The sequence below is a fragment of the Monodon monoceros genome, unplaced genomic scaffold, assembly GCF_005190385.1.
Source record: "Monodon monoceros isolate NGI ecotype Baffin Bay Population unplaced genomic scaffold, NGI_Narwhal_1 Super_Scaffold_22, whole genome shotgun sequence".
NCBI classification, from domain to species: domain Eukaryota; kingdom Metazoa; phylum Chordata; class Mammalia; order Artiodactyla; family Monodontidae; genus Monodon; species Monodon monoceros.
Window position 1 is genome coordinate 53668749 of NW_021703779.1, and position 7688 is coordinate 53676436.

The following is a 7688-nucleotide window of genomic DNA, read 5'->3' on the forward strand; positions in this document are numbered from 1 at the left end:
TTTGTGTTTCTGGTGGGCAGGTCCACGTCTGGTGGTGTGTTTTGGTGTGTCTGTGGACTTTTTATGATTTTAGGCAGCCTCTCTGCTAATGGGTGGTGTTGTGTTCCTGTCTTGCTAGCTGTTTGGCGTAGGGTCTCCAGCACTGTAGCTTGCTGGTCGTTGAGTGAAGCTGGGTGTTGGTGTTGAGATAGAGATCTTTGGGAGATTTTCACCGTTTGATATTACGTGGAGCTGGGATGTCTATTGTGGACCAGTGTCCTGATGTTGGCTCTCCCACCTCAGAAGCACAGCCCTGACTGCTGGCTGCAGCACCAAGAGCCTTTCATCCACACGGGTCAGAATGAAAGGGAGAAAATGTAGAAAGAAAGAAAGAAGGAGCATAAAATAAAATATAATAAGGTTATTAAAATAAAAAAATAATTATTACGAATAATATTTTTTTGAAAAGTAAAAAAAATAACGGACAGATGGAACTCTAGGACAAATGGTGAAAGCAAAGCTATACAGACATAATCTCACACCGAAGCATACAGATACACACTCACAAAAAGAGGAAAAGGGGAAAAAATAATACATCTTGCTCTCAAAGTCCGCCTCCTCAATTTGGGATGATTTCTTGTCTATTCAGGTATCCCACGCATGCAGTGTACATCAAGTGGATTGTGGATATTTAATCTGCTGCTCCTGAGGCTGCTGGGAGAGATTTCCCTTTCTCTTCTTTGTTCTCACAGCTCCCGTGTTTCAGCTTTGGATTTGCTCCCACCTCTGCGTGTAGGTCGCCGGAAGGTGTCTGTTCTTCACTCAGACAGGACGGTGTTAAAGGCGCTGCTGATTCGGGGGCTCCGGCTCACTCAGGCTGGGGGGAGGGAGGGGTATGGATTGCAGGGAGAGCCTGCTGTGGCAGAGGCCAGCGTGAGGTTGCATCAGCCTGAGGCACCCCCTGTGTTCTCTGGGGAAATTGTCCCTCGATCCTGAGACCCTGGCAGTGGCGGGATGCACAGATTCCCCAGAAGGGCCTTGTGGAGAGTGACCTGTGCTCACACACAGGCTTCTTGGTGGTGGCAGCAGCAGCCTGTGCGTCTCATGCTCAACTCCGTCAACCCCACTATTATCCGTGGCTCACGTCCATCTCTGGTGCTCCTTTAAGCAGCACTCCCCCTCCTCTTGCACCAGGAAACAAAGAGGGAAGGAAAAGTCTCTTGCCTCTTCGGTAGGTCCAGACTTTTCCCCAGACTCCTTCCCAGCTAGCCGTGGTGCACTAACCCCTTCAGGCTGTGTTCACGCCACCAGTCCTCTCCCTGCACTCCAACCGAAGCCCGATCCTCAGCTCCCAGCCCCCCACCACCGCCCCAGCGGGTGAACAGACAAGCCTCTCGGCTTGGCGAGAGCTGGTTGGCACCGATCCTCCGTGTGGGAATCTCTCCCCTTTGCCCTCCGCACCCCTGTTGCTGTGCTCTCTTCCGCGGCTCCAAAGCTCCCCCCCTCAGCCACCTGCAGTCTCTGCCCATGAAGGGGATTCCTAGTGTGTGGAAACCTTTCCTCCTTCACTGCTCCCTCCCAGTGGTGCAGGTCCCGTCCCTATTCTTTTGTCTCTGTTTATTCTTTTTTCTTTTGCCCTACCCAGGTACGTGGGGAGTTTCTTGCCTTTTGGGAGGTCTTAGGTCTTCTGCCAGCGTTCAGTAGGTGTTCTGTAGGAGTTGTTCCATGTGTAGATGTATTTCTGATGTATCTGTGGGGAGGAGGGTGATCTCCGTGTCTTTGTCTTCTGCCATCATCCCCCTCTCTCCTAAGTATTCTTTATAAATTCTGTATGAGTAACCCCTATCAGATATATTATTTGAAAATATTTTCTCCCGTTCAGTGGATTGTCTTTTCAGTTATTCTTCAAAAATTGAAGTTTAATTGATTTACAATATTATATTAGTTTCAGGTGTACAACATAATGAATCAATATAAATATATATTTTTTGCAGTATGCGGGCCTCTCACTGTTGTGGCCTCTCCCGTTGTGGAGCACAGGCTCCGGACACGCAGGCTCAGCAGCCATGCCTCACGGATCCCGCCGCTCTGCGGCATGTGGGATCTTCTCAGTCTGGAGCACGAACATGTGTCCCCTGCATCGGCAGGTGGACTCTCAACCACTGCGCCACCAGGGAAGCCCTGAATTAATATTTTTATACATTGTATTGCATTAGAGTTATCACAAGGTAATGGCTGTATATCCCTGTGTTGTACAATGTATCTCCTTGCTTATTTATTTTATACATAGTAGTTAGTATCTCAACTCCTTACCCTTACCTTGCCACTCCCATTTTCCTTCTCCCCATTGTTAGCCACAACTTTGTTCTCTGTATCTGTACGTCTGTTTCTGTTTTGTTATATTCGTTCATTTTTTTTATGTTTTAGATTCCATATACAAGTGATAACATAGAGTATTTGTGTTTGACTTATTTCACAAAGCATAATAACCTCTAGATCCATACAAGTTGCTGCAAATGGCACAAATAGCAGAATTTTATTCTTTTTTAATGACTGAGTAATGTTTCCTTGTGTGTGTGTGTGTGTATACACACCACACACACACATATATATATACACATGCACCACATCTTTTTTATGGTTAGGTGTAGTTACTATTGTTTTTTTTTGGGTTTTTTTTTGTGATAGGTGGGCCTCTCACTTCTGTGGCCTCTCCCGTTGCCAAGCACAGGCTCCAGACGCGCAGGCTCAGTGGCCATGGCTCACGGGCCCAGTCGCTCCGTGGCATGTGGGATCTTCCCAGACCGGGACATGCACCCATGTCCCCTGCATCGGCAGGCGGGCTCTCAACCACTGTGCCACCAGGGAAGCCCAGGTGTGGTCATTTTTAATTTTTATTTTTAACAATTTTTTATTGAAATACAGTTAATTCACAATTGGGTGCTACTTTCAAGTCACAGCAAGGTGACCCAGTCAAACACACAGGTGCATAAATATGTACACTCTTTTTTCACATTCTCCTCCATTACAGGATACCATAAGACCTTGAGTATAGTTCCCTATGCTATACAGTAGGTCCTTGTTGGTTATCTGTTTTATATACAGTATTGCATATATTTTAATCCCAAACTCCTAATTTATCCCTTCCCCCTTCCTTTGGTAACCATAAGTTCGTTTTCCATGTCTGTGGGTCTATTTCTGTTTTGCAAATAAGCTCATTTGCATAATTATTTTAGATTCCACATATAAAGGATATCATATGATATCTTTGTCTGGTTTACTTCACTTAGTGTGATAATCTCTAGGTCCATGCATGTTGCTGCAAATGGCATTATTTCATTTTTAATGGCTGAGTAATATTCCATTGTATATATGTACCACATCTTCTTTACTCATTCATCTGTCGGTGGACATTAGTTTGCTTCCATGTCTTGGCTATTGGAAACCGTGCTGCAATGAATATTGGGGTGCATGTGTCTTTTCGAACCATGTTTTTCTCTGTATATATGCCCAGGAGTAGGATTGCTGGATCATATGTTAGCTCTATTTTTAGTTTCTTAAGGAAACTCCTACTGTTCTCCATAGAGGCTGTACCAATTTACATTCCAACCAATGGTGCAGAAGGGTTCCCTTTTCTCCACACCCTCTCCAACATTTATCATTTGTAGACTTTTTCATGATGGCCATTCTGATTGGTGTAAGGGGATATATCATTGTAGTTTTGATTTGCATTTCTCTAATAATAAGTGATGTAGAGCATCTTTTCATGTGCCTCTTGGCCATCTGTATGTCTTCTTTGGAGAAATGCCCATTTAGGTATTCTGCCCATTTTTTGATTGGGGTATTTGGTTTTTGGATATTAGGCTGCATATGCTTTTTGTAAATTTTGGAGATTAATCCCTTGTGGGTTGCATCATTTTCAAATATTCTCTCCCATTCTGTGGATTGTCTTTTCATTTTGTTTATGGTTTTCTTTGCTGTACAAAAGCTTTTAAGGTTAATTAAGTCCCATTTGTTTATTTTGTTTTTATTTCCATTACTCTAGGAGTTGGATCAAAAAAGATATTGCTGTGGTTTATGTCAAAGAGTGTTCTGCCTATATTTTCCTCTAATCGTTTTATAGTATCTTGCCTTACATTTAGGTCTTTAATCCATTTGAGTTAGTTTTGTGTATGGCATTAAATAATGTTTTAATTTCACGTTTTTACATGTAGCTGTAAAGTTTTTCCAGAACCACTTATTGAAGAGACTTTTTTTTCTGCATTGCATATACTTGCCTCCTTTGTCAAAGATAAGTTGACCATAAGTGTGACCATAGGTGTGTGCATATATCTCTGGGTTTTCTATCCTGTTCCATTGATCTATATTTCCGTTTTTGTGCCAGTACCATATTGTCTTGATTACTGTAGATTTGTAGTATAGTCTGATTCCTCCAGGTCCATTTTTGTTTCCTTTTTTTTTTTTTCCATTTTTGTTTCTTAAGCTTGCTTTGGCTATTTGGGGTGTTTTGTATCTGCATACAAAGTTTAAGATTTTTTTTTAGTTCTGTGAAAAATGCCATTGATAATTTGATAAGATTTGCATTGAATCTGTAGATTGCTTTTGGTAGTATTGTCATTTTGACAATATTGATTCTTCCAATCCAAGAACATGGTATATCTTTCTGTTTGTGTCATCTTCAATTTCTTTCATCAGTATTTTATAGTTTTTTGAGAACAGGTCTTTTGCCTCCTTAGGTAGGTTTATTTCTAGGTATTTTATTCTTTTTGATCCAGTGGTAAACGGGAGAGTTTCTTTAATTTCTCTTTCTGATCTTTTGTTGTTAGTGTATAGAAATGCATAGGTTTCTGTATATTAATTTTGTATCCTGCAACTTTACCAAATTCATTGATGAGCTCTAGTATTTTTCTGGTAGCATCTTTAGGATTTTCTATGTATAGTATCATGTCATCTGCAAACAGTGAGAGCTTTACTTCTTTTCCAATTTGGATTGCCTTTATTTCTTTTTCTTCTCTGATTCCTGTGGCTAGGGTTTCCAAAACTATGTTGAATAAAACTGGCGAGAGTGGACATCCTTGTCTTTTTCCTGATCTTAAAGGAAATGCTTCCAGCTTTTCACTATTGAGTATGATGCTAGCTGTAGGTTTGTCATATATGGCCTTTATTCTGTTGAGTTATGTTCTCTGTATGCCCACTTTCTGGAGAGTTGTTATCATAAAAGGGTTGTTGAAATCTGTCAAAAGCTTTTCTCTGCATCTATTGAGATGATCATATGCTTTTTATTCTTCAATTTGTTGATGCAGTGTATCACACGGATTGAGTTGCAGATATTGAAAAATCCTTGTACCACTGGGATAAATCTCACTTGATCATGGTGTATGATCCTTTGATTGTAATGATAGATTCGGTTTGCTAGTATTCTGTTGAAGATCCTGCATCTATGGTCACCTGTTATATTGGCATGTCATTTTCTTTTTTTGTGATATCTTTTTCTGGTTTTGGTATCAGGGTGATTGTGGTCGCATAGAATAAGATTGGGAGTGTTCCTTCCTCTGCAATATGTTTGGAATAGTTTCAGAAGGATAGTTGTTAACTCATCTCTCAATGTTTGATAGAATTCACCTGTGAAGCCAACAGGTCCTGGACTTTTGTTTTTTGGAAGTTTTTATTTCTTAATTTTATTTATTTATTTATTTATTGCACTCATAGTTCTTTATTTGTTTATTCATTTATTGTTCCCCCCCATTAGAAGGTAACCTCAGTGAAGGCAGGACCTTGCCTGTCTTGCTGACTGTATTTTCAAAGCCTATGACAGTGCCTGTAGTAGGGGTGTATAGGCGTTTAATGAGTGAACAATAAGTGGGGTCTCTCTATCAGTCTGAATAATTTAGATGATTATGTTGGTATCATTAGTCATGATTATGTATACACCCAAGATACATTTTTACTATTTACTTTGCAACTTCTGGTAACAGTTTCCATCAATCTAATTTATATTCCTCCCAATCATCTCCCTCCCTTGCACAAATTTACTGACTCTACAGTGTGTGCTTCAAAAAACAATATTGTTTTATTACTACCAGCAGGAGTGGCCTGCATGGGGTGGTGGGTGCACTGGGCTCAGTGTATGTGTGGTCTATGAGGGGTAGATGATAATTGGGAGGCTGAAGAAAAGGGAATGGAGCTGGAGGCCAGGCCCAAAGGCTCCTCCGATTTACTTCTGGGAAGAGCTAGACTTAATAAAGGAGTCATGGCAAGCTAGAGCGAGGCCGCCAATAAGTTTAAGAAATTCTTGGAAATCTAGCTGTACATCAGAGTCGAGGTCCAGTTTCTTCATCATGTGGTCAAGGACACCAGGGTCCTTCTTGTTCTTTGTGAAGGCACCCAGCTCTGTATTCATGAAGATAAGTAACTCGGCCTTGGAGAGTTTGCTGTTGTTACCGTCCCTTCCAGCATGCTTTTGGAAAAGAGCAATCAGAGACTCGATGCAGCGTTCAGTCTCTGTAGGGCTGGATATTTTTGCCATGTTTGGAGAGGAGCAAAGCACAGGGCTACAAGCGAGGAGCAGCGAGGTGAGCACTCTTGGAAGTTTTTCAATCCCAGTTTCAATTTTAGTGCTTGTGATTGGTCTGTTTTTATTTTTTTCCTGGTTCAGTCTTGGGAGATTGTACATTTCTAAGAATTTGTCTGTTTATCTAGGTTGTCCATTTTATTGGCCTATATTTGCTTGTAGCAGTCTCTAACAATCCTTTGGATTTTTGTGCTGTCCCTTGTAAGTTCTCCTTTTTCATTTCTAATTTTATTGATTTGAGCCCTCTCCCTTTTTTTCTTGTTGAGTCTGACTAAAGCTTTGTCAGTTTTATTTATCTTTTCAAAGAACCATCTTTTAGTTTCATTATCTTTGCTATTGTTTTCTTCATCTCTATTTTATTTCTGCTCTAATCTTTATGATTTCTTTCCTTCTACTAACTTTGTGAGGAATTTTTTTTTCTTTCTCTAATTGCTTTAGGTGTAAGGTTAGGCTGTTCATTTGAGATTTTGGATGTAGGGTATCTTTTTTGGTAGGGTCTAGCATTTTTCTGTAGGTGGTAGTTCAGTAGTTAGTTGTGATTGTGGTGTTTCTTTAAGGGTTGAGCCCATGTCCTTCTACTCTGCCATCCTCTCTCCACCAATGATCTCATGTTATTTTGATTATTGTAGCTTTGTAGTATAGTCTGAAGTCAGCAAGGGTGAATATTTCTTGCTTTGTTTTTTTTTCTCAAGATTGCTTTGATAATTCAGGTCTATTGTGATTCCATATAAATTTTAGGATTATTTGTTCTACTTCTTTAAAAAGTGACATAGGTATTTTGAAAGGGATTGCATTAAATCTGCAGATTGCCCTATGTATTATGGACATTTTAACAATATAATTTCCTCATATCCATGACTAAGGGATATCTTTACATTTCTTTGTGTCAGCTTTAATTTTCTTCATCAATATTTTAAACTTTTTCACAGTATAAGTCTTTCACTCTCTTGGGTGTGCTTAATCCTAAGTTTATCAATGTTATTTTAAAAGGGACTTTTTTCTTGCTTTCTTTCTCTTTGTGATAGTTCATTATTAGTGTATAGAAAAACAACAGATATATGTATATCAATCCTGTATCCTGTAACTTTAGGGAATTCATTTATTAGTTTTGTTTGTATGTGGAGATTTTATCCACATA

The 7688-nt window shown here is 40.0% G+C and overlaps 1 pseudogene; it reads right to left on the bottom strand.

The window, feature by feature from the left end:
- Positions 1–6193: 6193 nt before the first annotated feature.
- LOC114905614 lies at positions 6194–6505 on the bottom strand (annotated as a pseudogene).
- Positions 6506–7688: the final 1183 nt, after the last annotated feature.